Source organism: Alosa pseudoharengus, unplaced genomic scaffold (genome assembly GCF_046254945.1).
Source record: "Alosa pseudoharengus isolate Yale_2024_CS ecotype anadromous, Long Island Sound unplaced genomic scaffold, YU_APseudo_1.1 YU_APseudo_1.1_scf_14, whole genome shotgun sequence".
NCBI classification, from domain to species: domain Eukaryota; kingdom Metazoa; phylum Chordata; class Actinopteri; order Clupeiformes; family Clupeidae; genus Alosa; species Alosa pseudoharengus.
In genome coordinates this window covers 17,292,715-17,306,531 of record NW_027468609.1, presented here as the reverse complement: position 1 = coordinate 17,306,531, position 13,817 = coordinate 17,292,715, and the positions used below count along the sequence as shown (strand labels likewise).

Below are 13,817 nucleotides of genomic sequence, written 5' to 3'. Positions count from 1 at the left end.
CAAAGTGAATAGAGTCTGGTAACGCACGATTGCGAAACCTTTCCAGGACTTGGTGGCAGGCGCTAACTTTGAAATCATTTTTCCAACCTGAACATTGATCAAGAATTCATAACGTTACTTCCTGCTTCACCTAAACTTTACAAACTGACAATAAACAGCATTGGCAGTCAGGAAACAGTGTGTGTGGGCCTACCTTTTTGCTGTATTTTTTTCACATTCTTCCGACTGCAATTTTTTATGTTTACAGGCGTAGCTAATATGTTTACCTCAGCCCCTTTCGATTTCGAAACTATAGTGTCATCCTCTCTCGTCGCTGATTGGGCAGGTAATCTGCCGACCAATGGAAACGTTAGTGAACTATGGTGTTCCAGACTAGTATCTCCCTAAAAAGAGATCTAGGTGAGCGTAATCAGGCTAGGGATTCGCTAGAACTGGAACCCCACCGTACCCCATTTCACTGTCCAGATATTATGCCTTTTTTTTACCTGAGCTTGGATGTGAATAGCCCGGGTCAAGTCCTCCTCAGAGATGTGTACTCACAGATATTTAAAACTACTCACTCTCTCATGGGTTCCACCAGTCATGAGTAGGGTATAAATCTGCCGCTGCCTCAAGTCCACCACCAGCTCCTTGGGTTTGCTGACGAGATGGAGACAGTTTTCACCTGGCTCCAGGTTTCCAGGTTCTTCACTTCTTCACGACTAAAGCAGTCTCATTAGTCGTTGGAGATGTGGCTCCTACACTACTGTATCATGTTTATCTTCTTCTGTACTGCCTACTGTATTATGTTTATCTTCTACTGTACTGTATGTATCATGTTTATCTTCTACTGTACTGTATCATCTTCTACTGTACTGTACTGTATTATGTTCATCTTCTACTGTACTGTACTGTATCATGTTTATCTTCTACTGTACTGTACTGTATAATGTTTATCTTCTACTGTCTCTATTGTACAGTGGAGTTTTTATATGTATATTACTTTTTCTGCTGTAAGTGCATGTTGTGTGTGATGTCTGTTTGCTACTGAGACCTTGAATTTCCCCTTGGGGATCAATAAAGTATCTATCAATCTATCTATCTATCTATATATCTATCTATCTATCTGTATCATCAGCAAACTTAATGATGGAGGTGGAGCTGTGAGAAAACATGAGTACAGAGAGAGAGGATCGGGACTCAGCTATACCAGGTCTGCATACTATAACTTTTGAAGGCTTCCTCAATCAAAAATCTTCAAAGGAAGTAGTTAGCTCAATAAAGTAGGTGATGCACTCACACTCAGAATGCAACACCTTGTCTGGTCTCAAAGAAAGCGATTTTAAAACCTGATTATGTCTGCATGTGTAGCGACCCAGAGTCAAGCTACTCTTACAACGTCTCCTGTCCACTTCTTCCCTGTTTTCACTGTTGGAGTTCTTGATGACTGAATTGGGCAGAGTTCTTGATGACTGGACAGTGACGGCAACAGTCATCACCAGACTGGTGTTGGTGCATTTGAACTCCTCTACCAAGCTTGTCATAACTCCAAAAATTCCTTTTCCATACATTGTTGACGTAGCTACGACATGGAACCCTAACAACATAACAACATGGCACTGTAAGCCATTTCTCAACTCTGTGACCAGACTGCTCTGTTGATTCATTCCTTCAGTCCCACAACAGACCTGCCAAATGGAACTGGCAGAGTAAACTCTTATAAGTTCTTATATATTTTCTTATTTCTTTCTTATATCTCTTATATTAGCTCTCGCGGTTGAGATATTCTACAAACCATGTCACTTTGATAATACATGATCTCTCATGACAAAATCTACATCAAGTACCACAGGAATATATGCTCCCAATTTGGAGAAATTATAATAGAACTGTAAGCCATTGTGTGGCGATTTTTGATCCTCTTATATTGAATTTGAGAATTATCAAAGACCAAATCGATGGCCCAAAAAGACCTTCTAATGAGGAAACATAGCACTCAAAGAATCCCTCATAGAAATGTATGGGGTAAGTTTGTAACACAAACATGGCAGTCATCTACACATATTCTGCCCCTTCTGCCACCAAAAGTTGACATGTGAATACATCGTGCCAGTCGTGGTATGTTGTGAATACATTGTGCCAATCATGTGTTGTGATCTCGCAGCTGGAGTGAGGTTGATGTGTTGTGATTCGTAAAGCATTGCACACGCGTAGTTCTACCCGAAATAAAATAAAAATAGATGCCTGATAAGTGCCCAAAAAGAGTTGCAATATGTCCACCGACTGGACAGACTTGCCTAAAAGGACTTTGGATGGGCTAGATTGCAGGGTTGTGCACAATTCGAATTGCAATTCTGCTTCCTGTTTGCTACCTCAATTGAAATGCATGTGAAATTCAAGAATTGAATTGGAATTAAGAGCCAGTTTCAATTCAATTCTGGAATTTTGCACAAGCCTGCTAGATTAAGGAAATAGCTTTATATGATTTCCCAAAGAGCACATAATATCGTAGTGACCTGATACGTCTGAGGTTTGGCGCAGAGGTGTAGTTGGAGAACTGCCTGTCCATTGCTGGCATACTGCCAATCATCAGTGTTTGTGTTCTTTCACTCTGGGGCACTGGCTACCCATAGCCACCTACATCTAATTCATAATGTCATTAATGCTTATACAGTTTTGGGTCTTCACCATCCTTCATGTTCTCATAAAGACTTATGTTACCCTTCAGTTAATGCAGTCATAAAGGCTTATGTTACCCCTCAGTTAATGCTGTCATAAAGGCTTGTTACCCCTCAGTTAATGCAGTCATAAAGGCTTGTTATTCTTCAGTTAATGCAGTCATTGTTATTCTTCAGTTAATGCAGTCATAAAGGCTTGTTACTCTTCAGTTAATGCAGTCATAAAGGCTTGTTACTCTTCAGTTAATGCTGTCATAAAGGCTTGTTATTCTTCAGTTAATGAAGTCATTGTTATTCTTCAGTTAATGCAGTCATAAAGGCTTGTTACTCTTCAGTTAATGCTGTCATAAAGGCTTGTTATTCTTCAGTTAATGAAGTCATTGTTATTCTTCAGTTAATGCAGTCATAAAGGCTTGTTACCCTTCAGTTAATGCAGTCATAAAGGCTTGTTATTCTTCAGTTAATGAAGTCATTGTTATTCTTCAGTTAATGCAGTCATAAAGGCTTGTTACCCTTCAGTTAAGGCAGTCATAAAGGCTTGTTACCCATCAGTCTCTGCGTTCCTCTTAGGAAAGCTGTCTGGCGCTGCCGTCCCAACAGACAAGGCAGTTCAGATTATTGTTGTTTGTGGCTCCCCAATGGTGGCACAGGCCATCAGCTGCTACCAGAGCGGTGGCATCCCTCCATCTTCTAGAATATCTTGACTCATGTCTTCTGAGAGTACCTATACACTCTTAATATACCAATGTTATACTATGTATTAGACTACCACCTCTAACCTTAACATATTGTACTTGTACTTACTATGCATGTCTTTCTCCCTATTAGTATATCTCTTAATAGTATCTTCTGGTTATTCTCTACTCAAATCTCCTGCATTATTATTTTGGGTATCCTGTGTTGTTTGTAAGAATGCCATATGCCTACTATTTATACTATTGCACTGTAGCTTGAATGTTGTTGCCCACTTGTAAGTCGCTTTGGATAAAAGCGGAAGCTAAAAATAAATGTAAACGTCATGAAATGAAGGAAATCAAATATAATATTAAATCATATATATTCATTTTAATTTAGCAAAGTTTAATTAAAAGCATGTCAGAAGGCTTCTGAATATATAATCAAGTATACCCAGATATAAAAGATTACAAGAAAGTGCATGCGTGTGTAGGTCAGAATCATACATTGGGGACCGACTGTAATGATGGAACTGGTTCATAGTGCTGGATGCACGTATTTTGGACATAATTTTAAAGTGACATTAGGAATAAAACCATAAAAGTCAATTGGAAATTGTTCTGACATTGCAGTTGTAGCATTCACATATTAACAATTAGGCAGTAACAACTTTGAAGGCACATTATGTTTTGGTTTTGAAGGACACACACACACACACACACACACACACACACACACACACACACACACACACACACACACACACACACACACACACACACACACACACACACACACACACACACACACACACACACACACACACACACACACACACACACACACACACACACACACACACACACACACACACACACACACACACACACACACACACACACACACACACACACACAGAGAATAAGTGCAAAGAAACTATTAAAAACATTGCTCCCTTTGATCAACCATGTAACAGACAGTGTACAATCTGTGCCCTTTTAGAAACAGGAATCACCATCTTCATGAGGTCGGTCTCACTGTTTGGCATACTGCAATAGACAGAAACAATTGTAATGTCAATACAGGGAGCAGCAGAGTCCTAATATCACAGGTACATCAGAGGTCAAGTCTTGCCTGAGCAACTTTTGGTAGAGGCAAATTTGACTCATAATTTTGTTAAATAATATTTAAAAAAATACTTCCAAAACATAGACTACCTCTGAAAAAGACACTTTATGCCCAATTTATCATTCTCAGACACATGATGGTCAAAGCATTGTATTAGGTTATGAGAAAAAGGCCTGGGTTATAATATTAGTAGCTGTCTAAATGTTTTAAGTGTAAGGTGTTCTTGCCAGGGGGCTCATGAAAAAGGTCTTGTCATAGTAAACCATGACGTCATGTCCCTCTGGGTTGTCTTCACATTGGACCGGGATACCGTCAACAACTTCCTTCATTCAGGTAGGACAGTGAAGAGTAAAATGTGAAATGGTGAAAATGTGAAACTTTGACAAGAATATCTGATATTCCTTTTGTATTGACACTTTATCTTATCCCTAATTTTGTTAATTTCGTCTTTTGTTTTTAATTACGAATGAATCATTTCACCATCAAAAACACTGTTGCCATGTCAGTGGTCATGATCCAACCTTACCTGAAGCAAAGCAAAGTTGTAGAATGTATGGTCCATGTAAACCCTCACCCCATGGCCCCTGGGGTTTTCTACACATTGCACAGGACCCTAAAACACAGTTCAGGCATTGATTGTGTTCATTCAATAACAATTAACTAGGCTATGCCGATTCAGTAAGTGGCACATCAGGATATAAAGAACATATAAGAACAAAGAACATGGTTCTTTACATAAGCTCTTGTTTACCAAAATTACACTGATGACCTAGTAGGACATTCTGTTAAAACTAAAATACATTTTACAAAGAGTTTCTGTTTTGTGTCTGTATCATATTGTTTACTTTCTGTTTGTGTATTTGCCCTGCATGCGTGCCCATGGGATACGCCTATGACTCAATGCAGTAAAGACACAGCCTACCTGCATATAATTCTCTGTAGAGACCAGGAAGTCATCCATATCCTGCAGACTGAGTGAGAATGGAGGATGAAAAGAGAATGAGGAAAATGTAAAAGATGACTGACATATGCTTATCTGAAAGGAAAATTGTGTGTCAGGACAATTGTGGTAATTTATTTCTTACCTCATCCTAATGGGACCCTCAGGATCATTTAAAACCTAAAGCAAGACAAGAGAATCAGAATCTGTACCACTACCATCCACGCAACATAGACTAGTACAGGGGTATTCAATTAATCTTCAGCGAGGTCCAGTTACGGAAAATTTCCTCAAGCAAAGGTCCGGAGCATCATAATGTTTAACGTGCGTGTTTAGGCTGTGTATGTATGTATGTATGTATGTATGTGTATATAATATATATATACCATCCAATCCATCCATCCATCCTAATATATATATATATATATATATATATTAGGATGGATGGATGGAGCCTAGTTGTAGGCTGTTTAATGTGAAATAAAAGGAAAAATAGGCAAGATAAGAGTAATTGTGGAGAAAAACTGAGTAGCCTTGGCTACTTAAAATAAAATTTGAGCTGAAACAAGGATGGATATTCCACAACTGGTTCCTCATTAATCAGCAAGTTTCATTTTATTTTTTTAGTTTTTTTATGTTGACCCGAAATGCTGGAAACCCAGGAACATCACGTTGTTGGGCAGTGAATGCATGTAGGCTTAACTAGATTGTGGTGGATCAAGCATTGCCTTCTTAAATAGTAAAATATTCTGTGGTCTGAGTTCTCTGTTGAATGGGCCTAGCCTACCCTATGCTTGCCCAAAATATATGCTTTGTCTAGTAGAGGTGCTTCAAATTGGCGCTTTTAAAAATCGCCTGTCTCAGAATATGTAGAAGAGGTCCAGGGCAATTCCGCGCAAAACTGTCACATCCATATTTAGTTGGCGTTACGGACATGACAGTTTTGCGTGGTATTGCCCGCGTATCGTTATATAAAGCTCTGTTCTCGCTGTCTTTCTCCTCTTTGAGCAATCGATGATTTGAAAATAACTTAGGCTACTTATCGTTAACTTATATATCCATCTGATTGTTTCCCGTCTCCTCTCCTCGTTCGTTTCAGGATATCAGTGAGTCTCTTCCCATAGCAGGCTACTTTACTCACTGACTCGACGCTCCTGAAGTAAATGCTGTTATCCTAACCAACGAAACATTTAGCGCAGCTGACATCTTACGTGAAAATCTAAATTAGGCTTTGGTCCGGATCCGGATAGGATCACGTCAGTCAGGATCCGGACTCGGACCGCGGTCCGCCATTTGCTGATCCCTGGCCTAGTATATAGCTAATGTTTTGTTCCAAAAAAAAAGCCCCTTTCCTCCAAACCATGCATCATTTGGCAAGTTGTCTGAAGTGTATGCAAATTGACTAGGCCTATAGATAGCCTATGCCACAGAAGGCACTTCTGCCAGCAAGCCCATATATTTTCGATGGAGCGTCAGCTGGGTTGTAACGGCTTCTTTCGTTATTTTCAGCTCCTTTTGTGTTCACTCTGGCATTGAATATATTGTCTGTTGAATATCAATAAGTGTGCCACTCTGAGTCTGAGGATGCGTAGGCCATCTCTTCAGTAAGGTAAAAGCAACGACCGAAATGCAGTGTTTCAAGGAGTGTATGAAACACTGACACCTGACTGGAGAAAATCCATTCCTTGAGAAAACTGACCTGACCCAAAAATAAAGTTTTTCCGAGTCTAACTATTAAATCATTGGCTACGTTAAATCATACGTATTCGCACCCCATTTACACCAAAAGTTGTTACTAATACTAGGCTATATTTAAAAGAACAGAGACCCAGTGCAGTCTTTCTTGAGTCCCAGGTGCCTACACCAGCCTGCGGTGATTTCACATTTTTTGATGATATTTAGCCCAATTTTACACTAGGCCTATAGGCTAAAACTTTTACCACCAGAGCTAAAATAAAACCAACAGTAGCCATTCAAAACTCCCAATTATAAGGCGAGCTGGTAGGTTGATTGATTTAGTTATACTTACAGTTTCATGAATACGACCATAAATTCAAGTGGGAAGCCGTGTCAAAGAAAGACCGTCAGACCAGACAGGGCAGCATTAACGGGGGAAAAAGCCTCCAGTCCTTCCTGCGAAGTGCGAACTGCAGTGCGAGAACTTAGGCTAGGGCCTATATACCTGGTCCAGAAAGAAAAGCACTACCCCTATTGGCTAGGATTTTCCGCCTTTGGATTCTCCGCCTTTTGTCAGCCGGATAATACGGTCACACCCACATAATGCTTGTTGCGCGGGTTAAGGTTTTTTCACATACCTGACCCGTCAGGAGAATCTATCCGCACCGACCCGACCCTCAAAAATATGCGCTGATTAACGAACCGAGAAAAAAACAAAAAAAACAAACAATGTTGTGCCTATAGCCTATAACCACCGCAAGTCATCTGTCAGCCGGCATGGAGGACGCACTGGTTGAGCCGTCATGTGACCGCACTTTAAAGACAGATTTTAATTCCAAGACGCTTGCTGAGTTCTGGATTTCAGTCGAGAGGGATTATCCACAGCTATCCAAGGCCGCGATGAACGTACTGACGCCGTTCTTTGCACTGACATATTAAAAACAAATACAGATCGCGTCTAAATGTGGAGGATGATCTCCGTGTGGCCGTCTCCACAATTAAACCAATAATGGACTTGCTGTGTTCCGCGCATAGCGCGCATCCATCTCATTAGATGAGATTAACGCTGAAACGTAGTTGCCAAAATGTAAATTTGCGCAGCAACAATGTACAGTTTGTGGATATTACCCTGACTGAGATATTCTTCTGTTAAAGCAACACCAAATAATTTTTTGTACATTAAAATATTGTTTCCAAAATCATCAACTCGTAACAGGGTGAACGGCACTTCTGCATTCTCTTCGCGACCCTCTATCGGCTATAACCGCACTATGCAAGTTTGCCAGATCGGGTAGCGGATCTGTAGTTCGATGGAATGAGACATAAGAAACTACAAATTTGACTTGCTTCTGATGTCGCAATACATTATACTTTCATAAAATCATGCAACGTACTCTACCTTGTCTGTAGACATTTTATTTCCAAAGCCAGTGCTGGATAAACAAGCGTGCGTGCGACAGGAAAAGTGCTTTGGTGTTGCTTTAAAATGGAAATTAAAGTAATGTTTCAAAGTTAAGTTTGCACATGACAGCAATAATGTGCACTCATGGATATTATTTTTTGACTAAGGTATTCTGCTTTTATCATATAGTAAAGTTCTATATGTAAAATCATAACAGGCTGCTCTGTTCTTTTGTGTTGTCGTTAAGCCCGTGTTTGGATAAGCCTAGTGCGTATGGCCGGTGCGCACATTTTATTTTATTTTTTGAGTCACATCCAGGGATAGTGGGGGTCGCCAGTCTCTGGCACGGTTATTTTGGGGGTCGCGGGTTGAAAAGTTTGGGAACCCCTGTCCTAGGCTATCCTTTGTAGTTCATATGGTAGAGACAATTAACAGGAGCGTGCGGTCCATATGGGCAGGTGGGGCAGCGAACTACCTGAAGCATCCTCCACAAAAATAGTTCCTCAGTAAATTATTGCTCCAAGTCTACTTTTAATAACATGATTGTCACATTAATTATCTATAGTTTATGTAGGCTTTCCAACTATTTTTGGTCTATTGACATCAACTTTTGGATAACGGCGGCGATTCTCGTTGAGTTTAATGTGCCATGCAATGTTGGGGCAGGGCACCTCGACGATCGCATTCCTCAATATATTCATCGCATAACCCTGGCGGCTTCAATAAGGATTGCAATCCGCGCTAAAAGACGCCTCTATGGTCGTAAAGTAGGCCTAGTCTGCCCCATGGTCATATTCTAGAACTGCTCAAATTATTCCGCCAGTATAGGACTATCGTTTCATTTCAAGATGCAGAAATGGCGAGTATAGTGTTGGACATGTTAACCGTGTTGAGTTTGTTAAAAAAAACAAAAAACAATTTGAGAGGTTGAAGTGTCTTCCTTGGTTTAGCAGCTAGCTTCTAGTGGATTTAATAGCATTAGCAATAGCGCAAAAACGAGAAGGCAACGGTGTTCAAAGGTATGGCATATAGGCTGCTGCATTCAGAATGAACTATATGTGGCAAAGCGGTAAAGGGAGGGGAGTGTAAGTCCCCAAATGATAGTCGACTACGCCACCCCAGAGGATTACTATAAATTACCACCCAGGGACAGTATTACCATCACAGGTATTACCCACACAAGTTCAAATGCACTGACAGTAGACGTGAATTCCTTTAAACACATTTATTGAGAATAAAGGCAGGGGAAAGGGAAAGGGGGAATACCTGTTGAGAGAACAGTCTGACGACTCCACCAGTTAGCAAGAGTACAAGAAAATATGTATTTATGTTTATAATGTACCAAATTAGTCAAGACATTAACAGGTTCCTTAATTAGAATAGACTGAGGAACCACATATGTGGAAGGATGAAAGGTACGGCTAGGTAGGGCTTACCTGAAGGGGGCAGTCCGTCCACCAATGTGGGCCTACCCCAAAACCACACCACTCGTGCACGCACACAGTAAGGGCCCGTCCCATTTCTCCCCCCTTAAAACTTCCACTTGGTTTTGATTGCCCTCAACATTAAAGCCCCCTCGACAAGGGAAATGGAGGTGAAGATCTTTCCCTATGAATTGGGACACCACTAAATGCAAATTAGCGTAGCGAACGTGCTCACCTACGTCACGCGGAGCGCCGACGTGTCTACCGGTAGTAGCCTGCTACTATTTTCATTCAGGAACATGCCCATTCCAGCGGTCGTTGTTGTGTGGGCTGTGCTGGTTTATCTACGTCTAGTTAATCAACAAAGATATTCGTGTTCACGTGAACGCCAGAACACCCACCTTAAATATTGACGAAACTACCCAGATCAGATATATAACGTTATTTGATGGGCAGACTCTCTCAAAGCACTCAGCAGATCATGAACATCGTCAGATAGCTTCGTGAGATATTTAACATTAGTGTTCAAAACTCAACAGTCCATCAGATGTGCATCCAGCTAACATATTCCAACATATTCCGAAATTTTAATATGCTTATTTGCGAAAATATATGAAAAATGTGGCCGGCTCGCTGAGCTCCCACGGTATCCAGGGTAATTTCATCTCCCACTTCGTTTTAAGCCTGCATCGGTCCTGGCTATGTTTTGAGGGTTGATTTTAAGGGGAAAATAGCACTTCCCCTTGCTCCCTAAAGTAATGGGACACCCTAGCCCTACACGTGCACGCGCAAAAACGAGGGTTAGGGCAAAAATCTAGGGGTAGGGGAGGTATTGGGACGGGCCCTTAGTGATCTCTGTGAGGGAGGCACTGCACACACAAACAGAAGCTCACACACACAGATGCACACACACACTCCAAGAGGGGTACAGCCTCTATAATACAGCACACCATGCATGCAATATCTGGACCCGCCACCAGGGGACTTCGGCCTCCCTTTTGGACCACCCACACCTGCCTAGAAACAAGAGCAGAAGAGTGTAAGAGACAGGACAAACACACATATAATAACAGTAAGCCAAACTAAAGCTCATGCGAGCCACGGCACAGCAAACCCGACAAATTGCAGTTACACATTCAATAACCAGACATAAAATAATAGCAACATGCAGGCCATGCAATGCAACGCATGAGCAAAACACAAAAGAAAGAAAACCACAAAAGAAAAGGGCAAAACAAAACAAAAGCGATACCCAGCAGCACTAAGCAAGGCAAGCACACACATGCAACATGCACCAATCACCACTCAGGCGACATGCAACAGGCACCATGTCCATTGACCTCTCCAGAATAAGTCCCGCCTCCGTAACTTCCGTATCCATCCAACTTCCGGGCGTGGATTGTCTATGAGAAATAACATGGCGTTTCGAAATATCATACCGGTAAAACATCTGTAGGTAGCGAAGTTGAAAAAGCTGGTGGGCAGATTGGCCTACACACTTCTGCCATATAGTTTCCACTGGATTTTTTGATTGTCGGTGCCGTTTAAGTAGTATACTATAGACTATACTACTTAAACGGCACCGAAAATCTAAAAATCCAGTGGAATCTAGATGGCAGAAGTGTGTAGGCCAATCTGCCCAGCAGCTTTTTCTACTTTGTCACCTACAGAGTTTGACAGGTACGATCTTTCAAAACGCCATGTTATTTCCCATAGACAATCCACGCCCGGAAGTTGGATGGATACGGAAGTTAGGAGGCGGGATATATTCTGGAGAGGTCTATTAAGCCTCCAGTGGGCCATGTGTGACAGGACCGAGAACTGAGCATCAAAACTATGATTACTTCTTGTAGAGGATTAGGCAGGGCAGGCAGTCTGAAGGACAGGCGGAGGCAGAATTATAAATCCATACAAAGTTTTTATTATTTTAGTTTCTAAATAACTTCAGTTAACCTCAGTTCACAGTAAAATGGTACTTACAGTGGGCCCACTACATTCCCCACAGATCAGGCTACACAAGACAGAGACAACAGGCTGACAAGTTAACTGGATTGAGCTTACCGGATGTATACAAACCAATTGGAGCACAATCCCGTACTTCAAGGGATCAATAAAAGAAAATGACTAAACAAAATAATAGAAATTACAGAAATTATAAGCAAACAAAAACCCACAGCAAACCAAAGAAAAGTATCAGAGACACCACAGCAAACCAAAGCAAATAAAGAAACACCACAGCACAAGCAAAGGGATTTAGCACCAAATGACATACACATTTACCCAAGCGTAGCCACCAGCAAGGCGGAGCCAGCATGCAGACAACACAATAACTAAACAAACACAAGCAGTTAAACACTAACATTGACTAAACAAAACAAAAGCGACAGAACACACACATACACGTACATGCTCGTTCTCACATACAAACATGCACACATGCACAGAGACACACGCACCTGCACCGCAACCAACAAATTGAAACCCAAGCACCCACAGATAGCGGACACCCTTCGGCCGACGATAGTCGGCAACAATCTGTTGCCCGCTGAGGAAACTACAGGGCCTTAGCAGAGGCAAGCTAGGCTAGAACACGCCAAGCAGCAGAACGGAACAGAACAGCAGCAGTCCATGAATAGCCTACGACAAATACAGCGTCAATACAATGTCTTAATTAACATCAAATACTGAAATACTATCTTAATAAACCTACCTTGTAATTATGAGAGAGCGAGGAGAGGCCTATCCAAGTGCTAGGATGAGATGGATGACTGCTGTAAACAATACCCAGAGCTTTAGCCATAGCTACCATGGCCAACATCATACAACGGCAAAACGTTAACAAAGTAAATATCTTTACCTGAAAGGGGGAGCTTAGCGAACCCACAATTACTGAGCAGAGCAGTGGATGAGTGCACGCCGGACAACACAAGCTGTATCAGTGCTAAAAAAAGTAAACAGAACGTTCTGAGTATCCAGAATCCCTTAACGAACAACGTAGTCCGAATTAAATGCAAGCATACCTGTAGCACGATGTCAGCAAGTGCGAAGGACCCTGGGGAGACAATGACCAGACACGGAGCTGGAATTCGCAGCGTCTACGGAGGAGAAGCTTTCCGCCATTAACCACTGCACACTATTTATGGAGCCGTGTTAATTTCCCCATTTACAAAAGGGCGGGGCAGAAATGGGAACCAGACAGCCCCACACCCACTGCTCCGAGTCATACTGTCACACATGCATACAGACCGACAGTTGAGATGAGGCCGTGTCACAATCTAGACAAAACCGCAATGCCTATTGGAATGGACTTCAGTAATTATAGCATATCACCTGAAAGGCAGAATTACGACGGAGTATAGACCTCTCCAGAATATATCCCGCCTCCTAACTTCCGTATCCATCCAACTTCCGGGCGTGGATTGTCTATGGGAAATAACATGGCGTTTTGAAAGATCGTACCTGTCAAACTCTGTAGGTGACAAAGTAGAAAAAGCTGCTGGGCAGATTGGCCTACACACTTCTGCCATCTAGTTTCCACTGGATTTTTTGATTTTCGGTGCCGTTTGAGTAGTAGGCTATAGTCTATAGTATACTACTTAAACGGCACCGACAATCAAAAAATCCAGTGGAAACTATATGGCAGAAGTGTGTAGGCCAATCTGCCCACCAGCTTTTTCAACTTCGCTACCTACAGATGTTTTACCGGTATGATATTTCGAAACGCCATGTTATTCCCCATAGACAATCCACGCCCGGAAATTGACCGATCCCAAGCCCCTCCTCCCATTGTCAGTCCCATAGTTACTGTTGCTAAGTCGGACAAGTTTGCAGGAAAGTGCGAGAAGAACGCGTGTTCAACATGGGGACGCAGCACCCCCATTTAGCCTAGTGCAACAGTGTATGCTGGATTTCTG

The 13,817-nt window shown here is 41.8% G+C and overlaps 2 long non-coding RNA genes across 4 annotated transcripts; both read right to left on the bottom strand.

Annotated features, from left to right (window-relative positions):
* Positions 1-5,400: 5,400 nt before the first annotated feature.
* Positions 5,401-7,505, bottom strand: LOC143122433 (uncharacterized). The gene is made up of 3 exons (XR_012986679.1): positions 7,430-7,505; positions 5,546-5,580; positions 5,401-5,431 (listed from the first exon to the last, which is right to left on the bottom strand). It is a non-coding gene; the product is annotated as an uncharacterized LOC143122433 (long non-coding RNA).
* A 2,224-nt stretch (positions 7,506-9,729) lies between these two features.
* Positions 9,730-13,238, bottom strand: LOC143122432 (uncharacterized). Of its 3 annotated transcripts, none has more exons than XR_012986676.1 (4): positions 12,924-13,238; positions 12,761-12,844; positions 12,614-12,674; positions 9,730-10,920 (listed from the first exon to the last, which is right to left on the bottom strand). It is a non-coding gene; the product is annotated as an uncharacterized LOC143122432 (long non-coding RNA). The 3 variants fall into 3 exon arrangements; XR_012986678.1 differs by having other exon boundaries at positions 12,614-12,671; XR_012986677.1 differs by lacking the exon at positions 9,730-10,920 and adding an exon at positions 11,619-12,027.
* Between the last annotated feature and the right edge of the window lie 579 nt (positions 13,239-13,817).